This window comes from Podarcis tiliguerta (genome assembly GCF_965153285.1).
Source record: "Podarcis tiliguerta genome assembly, chromosome: 1".
In the NCBI taxonomy this organism is placed as follows: Eukaryota; Metazoa; Chordata; class Lepidosauria; order Squamata; family Lacertidae; genus Podarcis; species Podarcis tiliguerta.
Window position 1 is genome coordinate 98,227,393 of NC_139534.1, and position 23,740 is coordinate 98,251,132.

The window sequence follows — 23,740 nt, forward strand, 5'->3', positions numbered from 1 at the left end:
CCAAGCTGCGAAATATTCTCTCAAATACACCTCCCTCTTGTGCAATGCTGAAGAAATCTGAATCCAAAGTTTAAAATAGCTTTAATCTATATGAAATCTGCAAGATATTTTAGCATCTGATCACAAAATTGAAAAAGGCTCTCACATGCTATTAATTGTGTGGTAAAAGGATTGCAGTGAGTCATTTCACATTAAATTATACCATTTATGTCCGCATATAGAAGATGGCACACAATCTCTATCATGTGGTTCTGTAATCTTGTTTCATCTCAACCTGACAGGCATCAATATTATAGTTCAGACATCTTGATCAATTGTTTTAGATTTGGATAAACAATTTTATTTCTAGGAAAAAAATGATGGGAGAGGACCCTCCTCTGAACGACCATGATGGGATCATGCAATCCCATATGCAAGTAGCTTTCTCTTGGTGAATGCCAGCTACTATTGCCCAAACACTCCTGTGCAACCTGAAGGCTGCCTGGTTTCAGGGACCAAAACTATCATTGAACAAAGTCCACTTCAAGTCCTTAAAAATAAAGTGATAAGAATTTCATCAGTAATTACAGTATTTCCCACAGGGGGAAAGAGGCTGAAACAAGGGCACTAGAATAACACACAGGTAACACCACTTTCCTTTCTCTATTATTTCTTCATGAACATCAACTGTGCATCCAGGTTGACTATGTGTTTAGCTGCTAACTACATTATTCTCTCTCTTTGCTTTGCACAGGCAGACCTCCAACAGATGCATAGAACATGACATAATGGTTGTGTACATCCAAGCTGATCCACAGCATGACTAGCAGCAGAGACCAGAGTGCTTCTGGCTGTTACTCTGCGGGATTGCCAGCTTACCTGTTCCCAGCAGGTCCTGCACATTTCAGGCTTCATGACAGCTAAGCTATGCAGTAGATGAAAACATGGAGAACATTTGACTGCCCAAAGGCACAGTTCATTTCTTGGAATGAGTATTTGGCAACCCACACACCTCTTTTTATTCAGAACTCGTACCATCCATGGCACTGTTCAATAACTTCCTTCACTCTGTCACTGCTCTTGCATCTTTGTTACTATGAGGTAGCAGACAGGGATTTGTTTCCCTACTTCAATCATACTTCAGTTGGCTTCAGGATAGGGGACTGACTGGGACGAGGAAGTAGCTTTGTTGCTACCAGGGACCAAGGTCACTGACTTCTTGTTGCCCACTCAGGCTCTAGGGAATATCAATACAGTGGTACCTTGGGTTAAGTACTTAATTCGTTCCGGAGGTCTGTTCTTAACCTGAAGCACCACTTTAGCTAATGGGGCCTCCTGCTGCTGCCACGCTACTGGAGCACGACTTCTGTTCTCATTCTGAAGCAAAGTTCTTAACCCGAGGTACTATTTCTGGGTTAGCGGAGTCTGTAACTTGAAGCGTATATAACCTGAAGCATATGTAACCCGAGGTACCACTGTAAGGTAAATGACTGAATGGGTGCTAGTGCCATGAAAGTCATTTTGGGGGCAATGCAAGAAATGAGACAATTGAGGTGAAGGGCTTGGTAACCAGCAGGGCTGGCAAGCCAAGGGAAACAGTGATGTATGTGTTTAAACAATATCGAAATGCACTGCCAAGAAGAGGATGGGACAAAAGTTATAAGCTAGGTCCCCAGCCTCTCTCACCCACCCACACCTGGTGCCCACCAAGGTTCCCTATCCTCCCCAATTTGTAAAACCAATGAGGTTTGTGTTGTTGGGTTGTCTGGTTGGGAATGCCTGTTTTTTCTTCTTTCGTGTCTGTGTTTATTGGGGGGGGGGGGTTAGATGTTTTGTCTGGTATTATTGTGATGGGGATGTTTGTGAGCACTGCCAGCTTTTCTTCTGCAAAATGGGAATTTTGTGGTGCCCCACGACAGTTTGTGAGATTTCCAGATGTGCTCCTGGGCCCCAAAGGGTTGGTAATGGAGGTTATTCCTGTGAGAGCAAGGTTCTGACTTCCCCTTGTCTGTCCCAGTTCCAGCCTGTGCTCCCACTCCCCTTGTGTCTTGTAATGCTTCTCCTCCTGTTACCTTGTGTTGTGCAGTCAAATGATTGTTTATAACCAGTGTATGCTTAACAGCAGTGTAATGGGATGCAAACCCCAGCCCATGGAGATTCCTGGATTCAGTTACTGGATTCTTCCTGCCTGCTTCATAGCAGGGCCTTAGTGGAATGTACTTGGCACCATCATGCCTGGTAGATTGTGTGTTGTATATGTGATGAAGTGGGGAGCAATCATGGCCATATGTCAACTGAACCGTGATTGATTGGAGTATGTCATTGCCCTGGATGCTGGTGGTGTGCTAGCAGTGTTGCTCTCTTCTATGCTTCTTGGAGTGGTGTTTCCTCTTTTGTGCTGGCTACCAAGTCACACTGGCATTGTGGCATTATAAATGGCCCTCTGGCATAGCAAAACTACAGGATTGCCCTGTGAAATACCTACACTAAGCCTAACCTTAATTGGATAATTAAAGAGCTGGAAGAACATATATATCAGAAATAATAAGAATGCCACCAACCTGGCAGACATGAAAAAACATTACATTTCAATATACATATTCCCAAACAAATAGCTCAATATAAAGGATTGTATCCAGCGCTGGAACTCTGGTAGCACTAGAGACCTCTATGTACACAACAGAGCTTCCTCTTCTGTCCCTCTAGCCCTCCACATGCCCTCAAAAGCAGCTTGTGGGTTGGTGGACCCTCTGGGGCAGATTGTGGGGTGTGGGGAGGAGGAGAGGAAATGGAAGTCCAATTGAGTCAGCGGAACTGTGCAGCATTGGATACAAGCCAAAGTGTTCCACCCTTCCCCAAGTAGTATTTTCCATGGTATATTTTTCTCTCTTCTGATCAATTCCAGATTTACTGCAAAAAAGTAACAACACAAAATGGTAAAAAAGAGGAAAAAACCAAAACTTAACATTAATTTTTCACTGAAAAAAACTTTTAGATTAACTTGTAGACTTAAGACATACTCTTTTGATATATACATAAAGAGCTCATTTTGCAATTATACCTTTTATGCTGCACTACAGTAATACGAGCCTTTGTCAATAGTGCCTCCTACACAAGCAATTACTAAGGAAAAAGTCCACCCATCTGAATAGTAAAAATGCTTTTAAATTTTGTTGGAACTGACGCATCTTGTAATTTAGAGTGATAACTTCTGTAGCTTTATGGGGGGGGGGTTGGAAGCAGAGAAAAATAGTTCTTCAGAAATAGCTCCCTTTTTTAAACACTTGCACAAGGTCTTGGGAATGCTTTCCAGGGAAGACTACATGAGCACAAATTCGAGAAGCCAATTCAAGTCACCCTACCCACTTGCAGCTAAGCCTCTGAAACGTTAATATTACATTAAACAGACGCATCACAATGGCATCAGCCCATGTTCCACTAAAGTACCCCCTGACTGTAATTGCAGGGTTTTACAGTGTTCTAGATTATCAGTATGGAATCATTGTGCCAGATTCTCAAAATTTGTGGTTCTCATTCTGAACACATTAAAATGGAGGATGGAACAGAACAAAGCCCAACAATAAATGCTCCATTCATTTAAGTTAAGCGGACAGAATATATATACAAGTCCCCTTCCTCTGAGAATTGCATACATGATACTAAATCAATATAGACTTTATTCAATGGGACTTTATGTACAACTTAAAACAAGAATTAAAAGTATATAACACAAGGAGATGAGCCCAGCCACAAACTACTGGTACATATTTTTGCATGTATAATATATTAGATAGCATTTATACATTTTAAATACTGGAAACACTCTGGCTGAAGAGTCTCTTGTTTAAGGGAGCATTATGAATTCATGCAGAGAACTCAAAACACAAGTAGAACAGTTAACACAAATGTGAGCCAACTTCCCATACATACATTTTGCAACTTCCTAATATTAATTCATTTTTACATACTTCCCCCTCTTTCTGTCACTCACTCATACCAACACACACAGAAACACATAGGACTGGTTAGCACATAGTATTCAACTGTGATTTACTAAACCATAATTTATTTGATCATCTGAACCTGGCCAGACAGGTCAACTACAGACAGTTAACACCTGGAGTACTGTGTCCAGTTCTGTGCACCAAAATTCAAGAAGAATATTGAGAAGCTGGAACATGTGCAGAGGAGGGTACCTAAGATAAAGGGTATGGAAACCAAGCCAAGGAAACGGTTGAGGAACGGTTGAGGAATTAACTATGTTTAGCCTGGAAAAGGGAAGACTAAGAAGATATATGACAGCCATCTTCAAATATCTAAAGGGCTGTCACATGGAGGATGGAATCAGCTTATTTTCTCCTGCTCCGGAGGCTAACACCTAAACAAATGGCTTCAAGTTACAAGAAGGGAGATGCCAACTAACCATCAGAAGAACTTTCTGACAGTAAGAGCTATTCAGCAGTGGAACAGAATCCCTCAAGAGATGGTGGAATCACCTTCCTTGAAGGTTTTTAAGCAGAGATTGGATAGCTATCTGTCATGTATGATCTAGCTGAGATTCCTGCATTGCAGGGGGTTGGACATGTTGACCCTTGGGGTCCCTTCCAACTATGATTAACCACAAACAAACCATGATCATAAGCCAGAGTTAGCTTACCAAGTTCAGCATGTCTTAATCACGGCTGAGTGTTACATGTGAACCTGGCACTTGTCCTTAAGCATGGTTTTTGAGCCTGACTGCCCAATCTATAGAGAGAACACTGAAAAGTCCTTTGCCCAAAAAGGATCTGTCTCTGAACTCTGCCTGGCAACGTGCACTGTTCCCTGCACTACTCCTCCATGACAGGCCCTTTCTACCTATGCTTCTCAACTGCTTTGCTGTGAGAAAAGGAAAATTTAAGGGATTGCTCTCCAGTTTGCCCAGATAACATCTATAAAAATAGCAATGTGAAAGTGGCAATGTGCAATGGAAAGGCGTACAACAAAAGGTAATTAAAACAACTTTCATTAAAATTATGAAAACTAATTAGAGGAAAATAAAAGAATAATTAATACTTTTCTCCCCAGAAGCTTCTGAAGCTCTAGTTAAAACATTAACCCTTAATAGCTGAACACTTCTCAAGAGTACCACATATTTGAACACAGATTAGCCAATTAGTGGTGACAACAACCTTCTCTAAATAAGTGCTTTCAGTGCCAACCAGCTGATAATTAGCTGGGAAGGGCTCTCTTCATACACCAACAATAAACAGATAGTTGGTACAGACAGAGAACTGTGCGCTGCACTTTGATGCTCCAATGATCAGCTGATAGTGCTTCAAAGTGCTTTGCAAAGGCTACTGAACAGTGGTGCCTGCAACCTTTTTAGGTCTACCTTGAACTCACATTTGATGTCAAGTATAAAGCAGGTGAGTGTGGCTTGGCTAAAATGGCCTAGTGGGCCAAATGTGGATGTGGGAGGGTCTCTACTCCTGCTATAAACTGACAGAATCCATAACTTTATTTCCAGTTGCCTTCCAAATTCATTTGATACTTCCTTAATATCATCCAAGGGTACTGTTGGATCTAAAAAAAAATTATTAACTTCATATCATTAGCGTACAATAAATTATTTCCTTCCACATCACCAAACTTAATTCTCATAGTATCTGAGCCTATCCATGTTTACTTGGAAGTAATTCTACTGATGTTAGTTAACCGATGTTCGGTGGGTGTTGGTCTAAACTAAATATGCACAGGAAGGCAGTGCCCCCACAATATTAATTATTAAATTATTGTGGTCATACAGCATTGAACAGCAACCAGCAGTTACTGCATACACTTACCCATCATTTGGTGTGTACTCTTTTCCATAGTAATCAGCACTCCTTTTAGCATCTATTTTAATCCATTTTTAATACTAGGTATACCCTCCTCCCTATTTCTTTCATTTATCATTGTGCCAACAATATTCTACTCCTGTTGCCAAACTGAACATTACTTTGATTAGTAGAATTTAATGCTTAGTCTGCCACTTGGTGTCCAACAAATCCAACTCTTTCCGTATGTCGAATAGTTTCTTATAAACCTCTTCAGTGCCTTGAGAGTCTGATCCAATGCCTGAATTCCTCCCAAGAAACTCTTTCTTCCTAAAGCATATTTTAACTTTGAAGCTTTCTCTGGAACGAGCATTTGCTAGGAAGCACCTTAACACATTCCCATTCAAATCCATACTGGTGGCAATGTTGAAGTTTTAATTAGGAAAAGGGGTACTTACAATAATTAATCTTTCTGAACACAACGTAATAAGAATTCTGATAAAATCCAAAAACTATTAGAACAATTTTGAATGTCACAATCATTACATATTATTTAACAAAGCACTAAAATGTGGGACATGGAACAATCAATCCTAGCAGTATGGTAGCAGGACAGATGCAAGTGACTCACCCAGAGGGATGGAGTCACAATGCTAGCTTCCTGGCAGGTGCATTGCTACTGCTTACCAGAAGAGGCAGGGGAGGTGTCAATGGAGAGTGTGGTACAGGTGCTCCAACTGAACCCATCAGAATGTATACACTACAGTGACCTTCCTGCTTCCTCACTACTCTCTCTCCCAGGAAGTGAAAGCAACAGCCTGCTAGGAAGCGAGCATTGCAGCTCCATCTCACCAGGCAAGTGGCTTTTGTTGACAGAGAATGAAGGGGAGCCCATACATGTTTAAAGAAGGAGATGAAGCCAAAGTACAGGAGAGAGGTTTTTGGAGTGCCATGCAGACGCAGTGTTTGCACTGGTTGTTCCGAGACAGCCTCCAGCCATACAGCTACATGGTCCTCAGTCCAGAAACCATCTATCATCATTTCTACAGGCACCTCATAATTTCTACTCCTGACCTAAGGCCAGATGCACCGCATAGTTACACCTCTTCAGACACATTTCTTAAACAACCTAGCTACTGCTATATCCTAATACGTTCTGTGCACTACTGAAATAAATATTTAACATTTTCCTCCAGAAATAGTAACAACCTCAGCTGCTTTCCAACTGGAGATCCTGAAATATTTTTGGGAATATTCTTTTTGTTTGTGTGGCTACTCTTCTTTTCCTGACGTTATCTATTTGAATTGTTATACTCTTATTTATAAACGATCTTAAACACTTAGCAAAGTTAACACTTTGCCCAGTATACCTGAAGGAGCGTCTCCACCCCCATCATTCAACCTGGACACTGAGGTCCAGTGCCGAGGGCCTTCTGGCGGTTCCCTCACTGCGAGAAGCCAAGTTACAGGGAACTAGACAGAGGGCCTTCTCGGTGGTGGCGCCTGCCCTGTGAAACGCCCTCCCATCAGACGTCGAAGAAATGAACAACTATCTGACGTTTGGAAGACATCTGAAGGCAGCCCTGTTTAGGGAAGTTTTTAATGACTGATGTTTTAATGTATTTTTAATCTTTTGTTGGAAGCTGTCAAGAGTGGCTGGGGAAACCAGCCAGATGGGCAGGGTATAAATAATAAATTAATCATAATCATAATCATAATCATCATAATAATAAACTGAAAAATAGTTCTGCTGTAGTGCAGAAATTTTGTTGAAGGTGTGTTTCGTAACAGTGAAAATGCAAGATGACTATTAGAAAATGCTACTTAATTGTTATTTCAGACACAGTAAGCTATAATATTCTGCAATCACTTTAGGTAACCTCAAAGGTGTCATCTTAGATCCTTTGAGTTCCGTCTGCTGGCAGAAACATCTCAGTTCCACATGTATCACATTGCCAGCAAAGCAGCATACAAGATGCTGCCAGAAAAGCAACATACAAGATCATCTGTAGATGTCATTTTGATAAATTGTTATAACAATAATTATTGTAGTGGCCACCAATCTCATAGCAGCAGAGCTGTTGAACAGTACTGTTCCTCAGTTTGTGATATAGGCAAATGGTGCTGAGTAAAAGATTGTGGTGGATCTTTACTCTATGAATTTGTTGGATGAATCTCATGTAAGTTAAACATGCATATCTGTATCAGGAAAATTTTAACATTTGCCTACTGTTGGGATTAAAAACAAGATAAGCATATAAATGGAAAATATTTCACAAGACTGGATGATATATAAACAGTGGGAGAAAAAAGTCAAATACAAGATAAAAAATGCAATATAAATAATTGTATGGATTCATACTTGGTACCCAATATTAATTATGTTATATAATATTGAACACCAATGTTGTCAACTTATTAAAGTAGTAGACTGAAATATTGTTAGCAAGATATTGATTACTTAATGATATATGACAAAATTAAATGTAACATATTACAAAAAAGGAAGACCAAGGCATCTTTGGTTATTTTAATAGAAATAAAGGTCCTAAATGTTTGAAGAAAATATGTTATTACATCTTAGGCTGTTAAACAAAAAGCTGTGAAGTGTATAGAAGAGAGAGCCTAGAAAGTAATGGAGTCAGTTGTTGGGAAAGCAAAAAGCATGTTATCAGGAAGTGTTAACAGAAGGAAGATTTAACAGAAGGAAGCAAAAAGGAGGAAACAGGTTAGTTTTCAGATACTTACAAAAAATCCATGCACAAGCTAACAAAATTTCCCACAAATCAAAGAAAATCCAAATATAGGAGTATTCAAGAACATTAAACAAATATCTATCTGCTGCTCAAAGGATAAGAAGACCTGACTTATGGCCAAGCTTGAAAATGGTGGTTATGTGCAGCTGAAGAAAGAACATTATTTCCAGAAAGTACAAAAGAATAAAGTTTGTAAAAGTGCAAAAGGTATAAAAATCAGTATGGTTAGTGAAATAGTGATAATAAAAGAAGAAACAATAATAGTGTATATTTGCTAGGAAGTTATACATTATTCAGTTCATTTAGAATATGTGAAGTTAATAGCTTTATGTATGTTAACTCATGAATATCTTGATGAGGATGAGGAAAATATTGCAGGCCACATAAAACAGTACCAATATTTATTAACTTTTTAATAGAATGAAAACTTATCCCATCCTGCAATTGTGGAATTCCTCAAGGGTTAACTGAACATGATATACCCTTTTGGTAAAACACAAGCAAACTAGCTTTCTCTACTTAAATGTGGGTTAAGTATATTTAATATTAAACTAACAATAACCCTTTCAGTTTAACATGTTGTGCTAAGGCCATTTCTTGTTCATGCAAACTCTAAATTTGTTAGGGGCCACACTGTCCACAGAAGTATGATTTAGGTAAATTACTATGGATGGTATAATAGCCCTGAAATGCTTCCAATTGGTCAGGGTAAGATCTACTACAAGAATCCCCCCCACACACACACATTTATGCGCAACCGCATATATGTGCAGCGCTGGGAAATAATTGAATTAATTCAATTCATACCCAGAAATGGCAGGAGAAAGGTGGATCGCGAGCAGACCCAGAAGAGGACGTCAATGAGAGAGGAGGAAGCCCCAAAGAGACCAGAAGCACAGTGGGGCTTTGCTTATGCTGCTCAGCCTCCCCAACTAACAACTGGTGTGTGGGGTAGTGCAGCAGCAGCAGCAGCAGCAGCCATTCTCCAGCCCACTCCAGAGCTTCAATTCTAGTTGTGGATATTTTTGGATAAAGTATTTTGGTATGGTCTGAAAAGAGAGCGGCAGAGAGGGCGTTTAAAAGGTGTTAAGAGGATGCTCCCCACTTTACACAATTTCACTTATGCACATGGGGGCCCAGAACGTAACCCTTACGTAAGTGGGGAGTCGCCTGTATTTAACTTTTAGATTGTAAACCTGTAGGCAGGGACTGTCTTGTTTTACTTATTTAAATAGAGTAAACCACTCCAGGAGACTTTTTGGCTGAAGAGAAGAGTATATATGCTCTAAACAAACAAAAAATAAGAAAGTGAGAAATACCCTCATTACTAATAAATTTCTCACCATTTGGAGTGGCAGAAATTAACATGCAACTTATATTATGCCTATTGAACACATAATTTATAAAGTTAGGAAAAAGGGTTCCACCTTTTTTCTTCACCTGGTTCCTGTGTCTTTAATGAGATCAACAACTTATACTGGCTGTTTCTGCTTGCCTGCTTGCAAAAAATGGTTCATTGGATGATATTAACAGGGGTTCATGTTGGGTCTCATTCCCTATAACCACACAAACTGATTTCTGTACATTATATGGTTGTTAAAGGATCAAGATGGCTTGTTTTTAAGGTCAACTGGGAAGCATAGCTTTCAAGGCTGCAATGAAAAGAGAAGAAATTCAGCAAATAAAGCATCCAGTCATAATCTCTCAGCCTAACTTACTTCACAGGATTGTTCTGAGGGTAAAATGAGAAGAGGGAGAATAATGTACACCACTTTTGAGTTCCTTGGAGGAAAAGAGGGATAAAAATGTAATAATAATAATCTGTAGAATCTACTGTCTACTCCAGTTTCTCATAATAACAGAGGAACGTGATTCTGCTGACTCACCATTAACATAGGTCCATAAAATAGGATAAAAATGTGTAATTTAATAAAAAAGGATAATTACCAGGGAACACTATAAAATAACAATACAAACTGACTAATTGATTTAGTTGGCAGGATACACTGCTTCACTTAAAGGTGCAGAAAGGCAATCAAAGCTTGAAAACCTACAGCTACCACAGTTCAAGTGGAGGGTGTCACTCAAGGAATTTTCAGCTGTTCTTCTTTAATTCTGTTAAGAATGCATCAAACCAGTTCCAGACAAAGGTTTCTCTCATCTTGCACTCAGATTTCTCTTTAAGGTAAAACACCTTCCACCTGAGTAAGCAGAACAGAACTCCACACTTTCCGGACAATATATCATTCAGAACATCTAGTGACATCAGACATAGGAGTGGGATACCCAAGTCCCTTCAGGTAATAAAGGCTTTTCACAATTTAATTGAAAACACAGTAGGAAGGAGAAAGAAGGCTGGACTATTATCTTTCCCTTGAGGAATGTCTGCTCCCTTTGACAGCCCAGCTATTAAGCGTGGAGGAAACTGGGTAAGGTAGAAAGGAACAAACAAATGTGACAAACACTTTGATTACTCATCTGTGAGCAAGTAAGCAACCTTCTTTGCCTCTAGATGTGGTTTCCACATATTAACTGGTGAAGTGAAATCTTCAGTTTTAACTTGGATATTTGGCATGCCATCTGTTATGCCATAGTTTGGGTGCTGGAAGAGTGTTTCCCCTACACTGGTTACTAGAACACTCAGGACAAAATCAAATCCACTTGTTCCATTAGTACAAGGATTTGCATTTGTGCAACGTAACTTTCCCTCACCCCACTGACTCTCCCCCATTGCCTGAGTGTGCCCCACATGCTCACCAAATCTGCTCTGGATAGTTGGGGAAAATACCAGAACAGATTAGGGGATGTGTGGTGAGGGGGAGGAGAGGGAGAAGTTCTGTTGTCTACCAAAAAGTATTTGTTCTGGTGAAACAAGTGTGTCAAATACCACCCTCACATTAAAAAACAACAACTATTTTCTGACTCGTGTGCTTTATACATCTGGCAAACAGGGCTGAGACACTATCAGAACAGTTTGGGAGGTGAGCTTGGGGAGGAGAAGAGTAATGGGAACTCTGCCCATGCAACAAAAATGTCATGCTCTTGTTGTCGTCCTAAATTTGTCAGATGAACACTATCATCCAATCTGGGACCACATAGTAAACAAAATGACATTACATAGGCAGATTGGCAAAAAAAATCAACCGAGACTGAGGGGAACGTTTCTGGATGAATCATGTATATAATCCGAACTAATCATAAATTTTAGTGAATAGGGTTATCAAAACATGGTGCAGCCATTCAGATTTGACTGCATCTGATATAAGAGAGCACAGCCAATGTTTTCTGAATAGGCAAGCAATTTTAAAACAATCACAAAGCTGTTCACATATACACATATACACATATACATTTTCAGGACATCATTCTACAATTAAAACGTGAGCCCCAAATATACACACACCCAACTGAAACTCACTTTTGTCACTCTAGGCATGTAAGGTTGGCATGACCCTCTTATGACCAAGTATTCCCAATTAGCTACTGGTAAGTGCTGTAGACCCCCTGTTTTTCAAAAGCCAAGCCATGCCCCCCCCCCCCTACTTTTGAAACGTTTTATATTTCTCTGGTAATTTTTGCTACATGCATGTTGCCACAGACCCCCGGGGTGGGTTACGCAGAACGGACCCTCAATTGGAAACTACTGTTCTAGACTGAAGGCTAGAATGTACTAGAACCTAGGCCCCTCAGGAAATAAGTCTCTCATATGCAAGATCTCGTGTTTCCACCCCCACCCACAGCCCACCAATACAGCTGGGGATAAACTCCACCCCTCCCCCTGCCTGCATCCTGCCATTCCCCAGCAGCAGCAGCAACAATGTATGGACATTAGACTCCACAAAAGGAAAATTAATCATTATTTTAGCATGCCTCCAAAGCGAGGGGTGTGTGTTTAAAAACCTGAAAGAAAAATGGCAGCACACAAACGGGACTTACAAGCAAGTTTAAAAAATATTTACAAACAACATTAGGTAAAGTTAAAGGTACCCCTGCCCATACGGGCCAGTCTTGACAGACTCTAGGGTTGTGCGCCCATCTTACTTAAGAGGCCGGGGGCCAGCGCTGTCCGGAGACACTTCCGGGTCACGTGGCCAGCGTGACAAAGCTGCATCTGGCGAGCCAGCGCAGCACACGGAAACGCCGTTTACCTTCCCGCTGGTAAGCGGTCCCTATTTATCTACTTGCACCTGGAGATGCTTTCGAAATGCTAGGTTGGCAGGCGCTGGGACCGAGCAACGGGAGTGCACCCCGCCGTGGGGATTCGAACCGCCAACCTTTTGATCGGCAAGCCCTAGGTGCTGAGGCTTTTACCCACAGCGCCACCCACGTTCAACAGTAGGACCAGGCTTTTTGTACACAGAAGGCAGAACCTTACTCGGAATATGACAACATTGTAATTAATTACTGTGTCAACAAAGTGTTACTTCCACCATCCTCAGAATCAAAACTACTAAATGTTGAGGAAGAACTGCTTATCGGTTATACACCGCCCTTCTTTCTTATTGTTTACTGCATCACAGTTTCCCACAACCCATAATTAACATTACTAAATTTTTCGCCTATAATTCAATGCTTTACAATAGTACATTTCATATTACTTCTTATTTTAGTACTTCCACATATTACATGGTTTGGATGTCCTAAAACAGAATGAAGCTTTCTATGTTTTCGTATCTGTGTGCTACGTAACACAAAACATTTGGGACTATGGGACTTTAAGGTTGTATTATTGGAGATGCAGCTGTTCAGTGATAAACAATCAAGACAGAAAAATTTAACTTTGAAATGTTTATTTGATGAACTTCTAAAATTAATGCATTACCATTTTATATTAAATTTATCATTTAGAAAGCATCTAACATTCTAAGTATGTTCAGAAACTAAAAACAAGTCAACCACTCATCAAGAAAATGACCTGAAACAAAAGGAAAAGGGAAAAGCAGAGGGAAGCAAGCAAATTCAGGAGCTGACTCATAAAGTAAAACCACTGATTTTAAAGGGTGTGCACACTTGTGAAGAGAACCATGACCTGGCGCATGGAAGGCAGATTGAGAGTATATGGGTAGAAATTGTAGGAGAGAGAAGCAGCAGTGACCTTACTATGTATGTCTGCTAAAGACCACCAAGCCGGACTGAAGACTTGGATGATGTCTTACTAGAGCAGATTAACAAACATTACAAAAAGGAGACATATAGCAGTCATGGAAGACTTCAACTACCCTATCATCTGTTGGAACTCCAACTCTGCCAAGAATTTAAGGCCCAACAAATTCCTCCATTGTCTTGCTGACAATTTCAATTCCCAGTAGGTGGAAGAAGCAACAAGGGGATCAGCTACTTTGGACCTGGTCCCCACCGAAAGGAACTGATTGAGGAAGTGGAAGTACTTGGAAACTTGGGAGGAAATGATCATGTCCTCCTGGGTTTCATGATACAGAGGCAAGGAAAAGCTGAGTGCAGTCAGCTATGCACTAAAGGCACATTGAAAAGTGGGAGAAGCTGAATGTCCAGTGTAACTTGGTTTACTAAAATAATATGTGAGCATCCTAACATACTGAAATTCTAGAATAACAAGATAAACAATAAATATGCATAGCTATACTCAAAACCAAGATATACACATTTCTGATCAGCAACAAAGCATTTTTTGAATAGTTCCGAACAGTGTTAGAAACTGAGATATGAAAGCTAGGAGCTAAATGGCACCTTAAACCTAGGTTTATGGGCGCAACAACAGAAAGTCTAGGTGCGGTTTTTTTTTATAACAAGAATACAAAGGGGGAAGTGAATGAAACTGCAGCTAAAATATTATGTTCATTTTTCACATGATCTAGTCCTTCCCCTGCCCACCCCCCTAATATTCTTAAGATGGTCTCTTTTTCATTCTTCAGAGATAAGCTGGAAATGGGGAGGCTGAAAAAGGTCCTCCTTTCCTTCCACTCCGCAGTTTTAATCTGAAATCTTAGGCGTCCAGAGCTCAGAAACTGCTCTTGTTAATGAAAAATGCACCTAGAACAATGAGAGTTTCAAATACTGGTTCAGAATAAATTCCCAACCAATCATTTAAAAAAAGAAATTGAAGTTGGAGAAGATGCCAAACTATTTTCAGATTTACTTTGTGCTTTGTACCTTTTGAAGAACTGAGTTGTAACTTTTAATAGAAGTACGGTTTTAGAACAAACACCTTGTTCCTTTTTCAAAATAGAAAATTGTGCTCTATAGTCAAAAATTGTAGTTGGCTGCAAACTACCGTTTACTTTGTTGTGGCTTTTTGACCAGAAGGTGACCTTTAAAATGCTATGCTTTTGGTTGCAAAGCAAAAATGTAGGCTGTAAAAATGTGTCACTGTAATTAATCATATAATTAGGAGTATCACTGCTGTGCTGGTCCTGAAGCTTATACATACCCAATTAAAAAAAATGCTCTAAAAATAAACATTGCCCATTATCTCTCATTGTTATACAGTCTGTTGAGAAAGTGTAGAAATAAATACCAAAAATCTCAACAACTGTAAACAGAAACCATCAGAGTGACATGCATCTTGTAAAAATGAATATCGATCAAAGCCCACTCCCCATGTTCTCCCTAAAATGGCTTATAATTCCGTGCCTCAAAGGAGGAAATAGGTTATCTTACTCCAAACTTATTCAAAGTTGAATCCTGTCATACCCCTGATTAGGAAGCCAAATTGGTTCTGCTCCCTCTTGTGACTGCGAGCCTCTCCAAAAGGTCTCACATATCTCATTCCCTTTTCCCTTCAACCTGTTTACCTTGATGTCATTGCTCTGCTCACAAAAGGAGCTAAACATCCTTGGTGCTGCTATGACAATGAGTTAACCTCAAGGAGCACTAGAAAATGAGAGCCCTACTATTTACTGTGGGAGCAGCATCAAAGTAAGCAGGTGGAGGTGGGAGGGTGTAATATTTGCCTAGTATTTGCCTCATCAGTCACTGAGGTTCATATTTTAAGCCAAGGAATATGAACTTTGGGCAACATCTCTATAAATGAATCATTCCATTAGCAGCATTTGGGAACAAGCAGCAACTACAATCCTTTTTGGCACAGATCAAGTTTTGAGACCTCATCACTCCTTAAATAAAGTCAAAATTTCCCAAATAAATAACTTGGGAGAAAGTGTAATTAAATGGCTTGCTAAAGGAAAACAGCCAAATTCTGATTTCATCTGCTACCCAAAGCTGTTTCATTTCATTTGATATTAAATTCTACTTATAACCTAATACCCTCTCCTAAACTTATATGGACACCCCAGTCATCTCCCATCTAGGCACTGATCAAGCTTCACTTCGCTATATAATCTCTAGGACTGAGGTTGGAGGATGGATGGCTGCTAACGGATTGAGGTTGAATCCTGACAAGACCGAAGTATTGTTTCTGGGGAACGGGGCGGGTGGGTGTGGAGGACTCCCTGGTCCTGAATGGGGTAACCAGGTGCGTAGCCTGGGAGACATTTTGGACTCACAGCTGTCCATGGAGTCACAGGTTAATTCTGTGTCCAGGGCAGCTGTCTACCAGCTCCATCTAGTACGCAGGCTGAGACCCTACCTGCCTGTGGACTGTCTCGCCATAGTGGTGCATGCTCTTGTTATCTCCCGCTTGGACTACTGCAATGCGCTCTACATGGGGCTACCTTTGAAGGTGACCCGGAAACTACAACTAATCCAAAATGCGGCAGCTAGACTGGTGACTGGGAGCGCCCGCCAAGACCACATAACATTGGTCTTCTATGATTCTATGAGGCTTGACAACCATATGTCAGGAGTGCTCTGATGGTGTTTCCTGCTTGGCAGGGGGTTGGACTCGATGGCCCTTGTGGTCTCTTCCAACTCTATGATTCTATGATTCTATGGTCTTGAAAGACCTACATTGGCTCCCAGTACGTTTCCGAGCACAATTCAAAGTGTTGGTGCTGACCTCTAAAGTCCTAAATGGCCTTGGCCCAGTATACTTGAAGGAGCGTCTCCACCCCCATCGTTCAGCCCGGACACTGAGGTCCAGCGCCGAGGGCCTTCTGGCGGTTCCTTCACTGCAAGAAGCAAAGTTACAGGGAACCAGGCAGAGGGCCTTCTCAGTTGTGGCACCTGCCCTGTGGAACACCCTTCCATCAGATGTAAAGGAAATAAAGAACTATCTGACTTTTAGAAGACATCTGAAGGCAGCCCTGTTTAGGGAAGTTTTTAATGACTGCTGTTTGAATGTATTTTTAATGTTTTGTTGGAAGCCGCCCAGACTGGCTGGGGAAACCCAGCCCGATGTGCGCGGTATAAACAACCAACCATATCCATATATATATATATATATATATATATATATATAATTTACCACTGGAAATGCCCAAAACAAATCCACCATAAATGCATCTCTGAAGTGGAACTACGTAAAAATGCTCAAAGCTTCACTACATTTCACATGTGGAAATGTTAACATAAAGGATGCTATTAGAACATTACAATATAAGCCATTGAAATGTCATTTGGATGATGCCTACTGTAGTGGGGAAAATGAGTTCTTTACACTGACTCATCACCAGGTGACTTCCCAGGTCTTGTATTTTTCCAAGACTGTGTCTATACACTGCCCAGAATGCAAAGGTATCTTGTGACAGCATGAGGGGAGGGTTTCCCTTTCTAATGCATAAAGTGAGGCTTCTGTTGCAAATGTCAGTGAACACTTGTCACCACATCTGTGGGTGTGTCAAGTAGACACAAATGTGAGAAATTTGGGGGTCCTCTATATGTATATTTATTTCAGAAAAAAGTATGCCAAGTAATGGAGCTGGTTCAGCTTTCTCTGCTTCACTAACATACAAATCAGGAAGAACATGTCACGCAGATACTAAATACAATAAGGCTGGCCATGTGTCATATTTTGCACAAAACAGTCCACTATTTGAAGAGCTGCCAGAGGACAGTCGTCTATTTGAAGGTGTCCTCTGTTTGAGGGCTGCTCAGTTTAAGGACAAGGAACCATAAAAAGGGAGCACAGGAGGACTGAGGTTGCCTATCAACTGTCAGACACACAAGTCATCTGGTGCCTTCCTCACTATGGTGAGTTGTATTGTATATCTTAATTTGCAACTATAAATATAAATTATAATAGACAAATTGGTATCCCTTTTAGTCCTCCTAAATGCAAGCACATTTTATTTTTTTCCAAATTACATTCATCCCCCCCCCATTGCATTATCTACTACCAAGTACTGACAAAAGTTTTAAAAAGCACCATACAGTGCAATCTTAAGCATGTTACTTATTTAGTTAGTTAGTATACCACCCTTCATCTAAAGATCACAGGGCAGTTCACAAATTGTAAGCCCCACCAATAACTACTCCCCTCCCCTTCCTACCAGCAATGCAGAATGGGGATTGGGATTGTTCCAAAAGGTATTATGAATTAAATTCTGAAATATCTTCATTATCGCCTCTAACAGGATATTTAATTGAGATTACCTACAAGAGACTAATGTGCAAGCATTCTGTAATATTGTTTAGTAGTGCATTCATATATCACAACGTATTTAAGGATCTGTAGACCTCAATGAAAGTCATATAGTAAGTGATGGATTTACACATCACATGTGTCCAGATTAAAAATCAGCTATTTGAGCAGCATCCTCTGATTGCAAGCAGAAGTAAATAACAATTTAAGATAAAACTGGAACACTATTATAAAATCACAATGATTAAAAATAAAGAATCTGCTAAGAGTACTGTCTGGTTCAGTACAAACGAAGAATAAGAAGTGGTTGCCATGGAAACAACCAAGGCATGCAGGCAGCATAAATACAAGAAAATGCAACTGCTACTGAACAATGAATGGGTGCAACATAGTGTTTGCAAAGGGTGTATGAGTGAGAGTGTGTGTGTGTGTGTGTTAGAAAGTGAAATGCAGAGTTATTTTAAAAGGTAACATTTGGAAGCACTCTCACAGAATTTAGTAGAAATACTATCACAAACTATGTGACAAAGCCAATGTTGAAATTCACAGGCTAAGGATTTATTGTTTTAAGCTCAAAGTGTGTCTTAGAATAGTTTTGTTCATGTAAAGTCATGATCATATTTTTATCATAATCAAAAGCTTAATGCTTTCCTACTGACAAACGATATGTCTGCTACTCGCCTGTTTGAGGGCTGTCTTATAATAAGGAGGGTCATGTCACAAAACAGAAAGAAAGAAAATGAGAAAAGCCAATTGGTACAAGAAAACAATTTATTGAAACTGGATTTTAATCTTCTAGATTAATTTCCAGTGCTTTTCACACATCAGCTATTTTCCTCAGAGGAATTCACTCTCAATAGCTCCTTGAATATCTATTTTAAAAGGAGGAGGGGAATTTGAGCCAGTTTCTTTATCTAAGATGACTTCAGCAGGAAAAGAAAAATCCCAAGTTCGTTTCTACTGGCAGGCTGAATGGAGTTCCACTCAAGTAATGTTTGCAAGTGGGTGGAGATGCTTACTGGTGTCACCCCTTTTCCATGGGCCTTTTGCACCGCTCCCCCAAAAATTAGGTTCTAGAGGATTCAGAGACCTCTCCAGCAGTCTAAGAGGCAGAACAAGCAGCTTCAAAATTGTTTTCTACCATTCTACTGTTTGGATCCTCCAGACTATCTTAAGTCCCATCCATGAATGGAATGTGCCCTTCCACTTGCGGAAGTTTACTTAGGATTCAAGTCAATAAGTGTTTATTCATTTTGCATATACAAGAACATTAAATAGAAAGAAAAGAGAATAGATAAGAAATGGGCATCCACACTGGACTAGGCTCCTATTAATATTTTGAGCTATCCCTTTTCTTTCGTTATAGGGGTGTAGATATATTACACACACCCCTGCCAAATGAGGATAACATTTCATGCAGCAGACAAAAGTAGATTCTAGTTCGTTAAAGTTAATCACACTACATTATGTTATGCATGGTATCACAAGACTATTTGCTGTTTTTGCAGTACGTATTCTACTGCTATTTGCAACCAGATGGGCTATGACCAGGAGAGGCGTGTGAAAGAAAAGGCCAGCGATCTGTGTGCTGAAGGGAATTTGCAGCCTCAAGTCACATCTATGATGTCAGTCAGTATGTTCTCCTGGGGTAAAAGCAATTATTGCTTAGATAGCCACCAGGCCTGGTTAGCTATGAGTACAGCAGAAAGGACTTGGGCTTGAATCCTTTCTTTGACAGAAGGCTTTCAATTCAGTTGAGATTCTACTGGTGGAAAGAGGGGAGAGGAGATAATTTTCAATGAAAACGGGAAGATAATATCCTCCCTGAAGTCTTCACTCTGTTCCAGAGTATTACCCAGTCCTCCTGATAAGATTTGTAGGTTAGGGCAGAAGGGGTTGCATGAGGAATAGAAATAGACAAAAGTTGCCCTCTCCCATTTCAATAGTGGCAACATTCTGTGAGCACACCTCTGATTAAAGGGGGTGCCAGTGGTGGAACAGTATCTAAGCTTAAACATTAATTTGTGCAGGAAAATATATCTGGAGTTGGGAAGAGAAGATATGAGTAGAATTGATTACTGTTGTTGTTCCCATTTCCCTATCCTCCCCACTGCATATGTCGTGGGTAGGCAAACTAAGGCCCGGGGGGCCGGATCCAGCCCAATCGCCTTCTAAATCCGGCCCGTGGACGGTCTGGGAATCAGCGTGTTTTTACATGAGTTGACTTCACTGACACCAGTATTTTTTATTGCTGACCTATTCGTGACTCCGGCTCCTGACAGTATATTACTCTCTTGTCATGACAGCTAGTTTTAAACATAGACAGTTACCCCTCCTTTATGCAGAACATTTTTCTATGCCAGCATTTTACGAAACCACAAGAGTGGGATTTAACTCAAAAAGGCAAATAACATGGTAACACAAATATTGGGCAAAGTTTTGTCTTTTTATTCAAAGTTTTGTGTTCTATTCAGAATATACCACCTTCTCAGAAAAGTTTGATGAAGGAACACTTATATACAATAAGAAAGTAACCAAATCCATGGCTGGATCACAAACATATGTCAGGAAGGTTTTTTAGAAATATGAGTCACAAGTGCATAAGATAAACAATAATAATGACAGCTAGGATTACAAAATATATTTGTGTGGGAGGACACATTCATCACCATCTAGGGATAGGCAAATCCTTCATTTTCAGTTTCTCCCAGTGTTTTCATCCTCCATCATTACCACCCCCACCCACAAGAACAGATGAGTGAAGAGATGAGGAATCCACTAAATCTTTCAAGAAACAACCATGATGTATGGCCATATGGATTTCAATGTCAATCCAAAATATCTAACAAGGTACAGTGGTACCTTGGTTTATGAACTTAATCTGTTCCGGAAGTCCGTTCTTAAACCAAAACCGTTCTTAAACTGAGGTGCACTTTCCCTAAAGAGGCCTCCAGCCGCCGGTGCCCTTCCACCGTTCAGATTCTGTTCTTAGACCAAGGTAAAGTTCACAAACTGGGACACTACTTCCGGTTTTGCGGAGTTCATAAATCAAATAGTTTGTAAGCAGTGCTATTCTTAAACCGAGATACCACTGTATTTATTAAGTTGATACCTTTATTTTTAAGTAATGAGCAGATAACATAATTAAAATGTTGGTCTTTAAAAATATTATGTAAAATAATACCTTCTAAAATGTGACTTAATTCAACAGTCTTACTGTAGTAGTTCTCCTGATATTGCTCTAGTTGCCAATCTGTTGTACACTAGCCTTCCTAATGACCTACTTGCTGTTCCTCCTGAAATCCCTGATGTTCCTGACACCACTACTGTCTGTCTCTTACCCCTTTCTGCCACTAATCCTCATCCCTGCCCACATCAGTTAAGATACTGAGCAAAGTCTCTCTTTCCTTTTCCAGCATGAAAGTATGATGTAGGCGGGCCATACACATTTTACCTTTCCTGTCCCTCAGGCACTCATTCTCCAGAGACAAGTGCTATCTAATCCAGCAAATTGGCAAGTTATATGTTTTAGCCAATCTCCATATACAGCTGCTGCAACTTCAGAAACTACAAAGGCATATGAGAAAGCAGATTGTTGCCTGCAATGATAATGAAACATTTAATGAGGAAATGAATTTGAAGAATCACCTTCTCCATTATACATTCCCTAAATCCCTAAGGCCACCAGGGTTGTTCCTGATTTTCAGTACTGCACAGGTAAATCAAAGTGTTAAGAAAAAGGTCTTTTCAGTGGTGGCACCCTTGCTATGTAACTACCTGCAATAAGCTTTCATTGTGACATTTAGAAGGCTGGTGAAAATATTTCCTTTTGATACACCAGGTAGGCCTCTGTAGAGATTAACTGGTTCCTTACTGGCATTTTCCCTTGCATTGCATGTCAAGGCCCCACGACCCGTGGTTCCCTAGAGAATAAATAAACACATAAACAAACGGATTTTGGTTTATGGGTTCAAATAGGCCACAACTTTATTGGTTACAGATGTGAGCGGTTGGCTTAGGCATTGGGTGAAGCCAGACTATATCCCAACTCCTGCCCATCTGCAGGGAGTCCAACTAAGGGTAAACCACCAATAGTGAGACCCCTATGACGTACATGAAATAGGGGCACCCCGAGGGGTCCCTGTTGGAATAGTGGTATTGTCCTAGCCCACATCAGTGCCTCGGACAGAATCCACACCCCTGGATACCTTTAACAGGATGCCCTTAATAAGGAGGGGCAGGTGGAGACTACAACTTCCCCTCCATCCAAAGAAAGGCCTACCCAGTACCTAACCTCACAAAGTTGTGATGATTGCTGCGAGGAAGGCGAAAACCAAATTGCTGGAGCCAATTTGCCAACTGGAAAAATGCCTGCCTGGTCCCAAAAATATGGCGGCCAAAATTAGTCCATAGCCAGGTCGTATTGCAGCAAAGCTGAAAAAGAGGTGGGCAGGAGATCTGGCGAAAGGCGAGAGAGGGCAGTCTCCCAGACTTGCCATGGTTTAAATTTCCTGCAGATACGCCCCTGCTGGTGCTGACTGGTCAGTGGGGCCCATCCCTCTGGGTGGCCCCGCCCAGTGCCCTCGATGGGGCCACGTCCTGGCAAGGAGTGTGGCAATCTCCTGCCCCTGGCCAGATCCTGAGGCTTGGCCACAACACCACCTGCCTAACAAGGTAAGTGGACTTATCTAAATACATTTGACAAGATATATTGTGGTTCATATTGGTTTTAATTGTGAAACATTTATCATGACATTTTAGATGTTGTGTTTTCTATTGAAGTAAGCCAACCAAGCACAAGAGAAGGGTTAAATTGGCAACAGAACAAAATCTATATTTAATAAATTAATGAAATTTTATGGCATTTTTATAAATAAATAAATAAATACATAAATACATAAATACATAAATACATAAATACATAAATAAATAAATAATAATGTCTTTCTATTTAATAATAATAATAATTTTTATTAGTTTTACAAAATAAATCTAACATTTAACACATTAAAATTCTGAAATCAAACAAGGTTCTTCAGCATAATAAATGAATTTCTGAAACACCAAGCAGACACTTCAAATATTGAAAATCATCAAATCTCTGTCCCTTCCACTACAGATAACACATACTCTTCTGGAATGTGTCTTAAAACTAAATGAGAGGTGGTAAACCTATGGTCTTCTAGCATAGCCAGCAGTTAAAAATCTAGAAAATCATGGGTTTCTCATCTGGCCTAAATAAAACATAATACTGTATGATCTGTATCTCTTGTCAAAGGGCATAGGGCTAGGGTTAACTTCAACAATTTATTCCAAAAAATTCTATAAACATTGAAAAAAATCTATAATTTATTTCAATACATTGAAGCTAACCTGGAGATTATACAAATGTTACTACTCTTTTTTCTTTTCTTTTTTACTACTTACCTAATTTGACCAAAACAGCAATATTTAGATTTGCTGTATAGAAACAAACATGGCAGTCTCAGTTTTATTGCCTAGAAGGTAAAGTTTATTTTCTTAGAGAACTTCAACTTCTTTAAAATACACATCTGCCTAGTATTATGTAATAAGAAAAACATCTGCCTGTCTAGCATTAGTAATTGTGGAATACATGTTATCAGCCAATTTCTTTTCAGATGAAATTCTCAACTGAAAGCAATAAACCAGATGTGACCACCTCCTAAAAACAGCATTTTTTGTAGTCAACAACTATTTTGCCAACTCTTTTCACATGCACATAAAAATGT

At 40.1% G+C, this 23,740-nt stretch overlaps 1 protein-coding gene and 1 long non-coding RNA gene across 7 annotated transcripts in view; both read right to left on the bottom strand.

Moving 5' to 3' along the window:
• NOVA1 (NOVA alternative splicing regulator 1) overlaps window positions 1-23,740 on the bottom strand; it is a 145,475-nt gene that overhangs the window by 56,237 nt on the left and 65,498 nt on the right. The gene's annotated exons all lie outside the window — the stretch shown is intronic.
• LOC310683687 lies at window positions 66-15,429 on the bottom strand. 2 transcript variants are annotated; one of them, XR_014514491.1, is made up of 2 exons: window positions 15,203-15,429; window positions 66-2,889 (listed from the first exon to the last, which is right to left on the bottom strand). It is a non-coding gene; the product is annotated as an uncharacterized lncRNA (long non-coding RNA). The 2 variants fall into 2 exon arrangements; XR_014514492.1 differs by having other exon boundaries at window positions 15,170-15,429.